Source organism: Tupaia chinensis, unplaced genomic scaffold, assembly GCF_000334495.1.
Source record: "Tupaia chinensis unplaced genomic scaffold, TupChi_1.0 Scaffold000321_1, whole genome shotgun sequence".
Taxonomy (NCBI): domain Eukaryota; kingdom Metazoa; phylum Chordata; class Mammalia; order Scandentia; family Tupaiidae; genus Tupaia; species Tupaia belangeri.
Window position 1 is genome coordinate 143,537 of NW_006159815.1, and position 2,523 is coordinate 146,059.

The following is a 2,523-nucleotide window of genomic DNA, read 5'->3' on the forward strand; positions in this document are numbered from 1 at the left end:
AGAAGATCTGTCTATAGGAGATAACGGGGTGTTGAGATCTCCAACAATTATAGTATTTTTCCCTATGTCTCCTTTTAGCTCCAGCAGTCTTTCCTTCACATATTTAGGCGCACCTGAGTTGGGTGCGTAGATATTTATAAGGGTTATATCTTCTTGCTGGATTACCCCATCTACTATTATATAATGCCCTTCTTTGTCTCTTCTTACAGTCTTTGTTTTAAAATCTATTTTGTCTGAGATCAATATCGCTACTCCAGCCTTTTTCTGATTTCCATTTGCATGGAATATCTTTTTCCAGCCCTTGACTTTTAGTCTATGTATATCTTTATCCATAAAGTGAGTTTCTTGTAGGCAACAGATAGAGGGTTTCTGTTTTCTTATCCATTCAGCTAGTCTATGTCTCTTAACTGGGGAATTTAATCCATTGACATTCAATGTAATTATCGATATTTCCATACCTGATCCTATCATTAAGTGAGCCATTTTCTTAGTTGTTTTTTGTTCTCGTATAACTGTCTCTGATTTTTTAGTTTTCCTGGTATAGTACTCCCTTCAAAACCTCTTGAAGAGCTGGTCTGGTGTTGGTAAATTCCTTCAAATTTTGTTTATTTGAGAATGTTTTTATCTTTTTTTCCCATATAAAAGATAATTTTGCCGGGTATAGTATTCTTGGTTGAAATTGTTTTTCACTCAACACTTTGACTATGCTTCCCCATTCTTTCCTTTCCTGCATTGTTTCTGCTGAGAGATCCGATGTTAGCCTGATGGGGTGACCTTTGTAAGTAACCTGGCGTTTCCCTCTTGCCAACTTTAGTATCTTGTCTTTGTCTGTTGTTTTTGCCAGTCTGGCTATGATGTGCCTTGGAGATGATCTTCTTGGGTTGATTCTACTTGGGGTCCTCTGTATTTCTTGGGTCTGGATATTTGAATGCCTTTCTAGATTTGGAAAGTTTTCTTCCAGGATCTCATGGAATAAATTTTCCAGGCCCTTATTATTTTCTTCCTCCTCCGGAATACCAATTATCCGAATGTTGGGGCGCTTGATGGTGTCCAGTATTCCTCGTATATTATCCTCATTTTTCATGGTTGTTTTCTCAATCTTCTTGATACTTTTATCTAGGTCAGATGTTTTGTCTTCTACGTTAGAGATTCGGTCTTCTGCCTGGTCTAACCTACTTTTAATGCTTTCAAGGGAGGTTTTGATTTCCTGTATCACATTCTTCAAACCTAGAAGTTCCATCTGGTTCTTGTTTAGGGTATCCATTTCTTCTTTCAAGTCATTAAAGGACTTCCTCATCTCCTGGAGCTCCTTGTCTCTTTTCTCTTCCATCTCAGTTAGTTTGGTCACTACAAATATTCTAAATTCCTTATCAGACATGTCCACGACGTCCATTGTATTGACGGTGGGTGATGTAGGCTTGATGATTTCCCTTGATGGAGAGGCCTTTTGTTGGTTGTTCATATTTCTTGAGACTCTGCAATTGTTCCTAGCCATCAGGTAATCTATATGTTTCCTCCTAACTTATTTAAGGTATCTCTGATTCTTAAAAGTTGTACAGGCTTAGAAAATTGATGATTTATCTTATGGTTGGCCTACCTGTTACTCACAATTACCATTAACTGTTGCCACTAGCCCTGGATGGTCCAAAGTCCTTGCTGTTTCTAAGGAGTGGTGAGCCTTCAACTGACCAAATAAGCAACACCCCAAGAGCAAAGAAAAACAAAATGGAAAAAGTAAATCAAAAGTTACTCAAATCACCAAAATTCAAACATTCCAAAGGCTAGTGGAAAGGGATCAGACAATGAATGACAGTACCAGGTTGATTGGGTCTGCAGCCTCAGTCCGCCTGGTGTCTGGAACTGCTGGCCAGCTCAATCCGGATTTTGGGTGGGGTGGGGTGGGGGTTCACCTTAAAGTCCCAGGCAACCAACCTTGGGTCCAAGGAGGAAGAACGGTGGGGATGCGTGGTGATCCAGAAGGGTCCGCTATTGACCTATTTCTGACCCTCTGCCCTTTCCCACCCTCTTCTCACACTATCTCTGGTATCTACATTGTCTTCCATTTCTTTCCCCTATATTTTATTGATCATACAATTTCTTAAATCCAACTACATTCTATAATAGCAAATTCAGCTATTAATTTCAAGAAAAGCAGTTTTAACATTAATAAATCAAAGAAATCCTAAGAAACTTTGCTTAAAACTTAAAGCCAGGAAACAGGTTAGGATTCTGCCCCAATAGTAGGTCAGGAACCTATCAACAGCTCAAGACAAGACAAAAATCCTTAAAACTGGACATCAAAGCCTAGAAGAAAATCAGCAATGTTTTAGTCAAAAAGTAATACAATGCTATTTCACCAGTTCAATCTCATGTACTTAATCTACCTTCTGTTGTGGTTTGATCTTCCCGATTGAATTCTGGGGTATAGTATTTAACTCCAGACTTCGCCCTATGATTAAGTTGGCCATTTTCCTAGTTTTTGAACCCTTATTTCTGTTTGTCTGTATTTAATTTTTTTTTCTT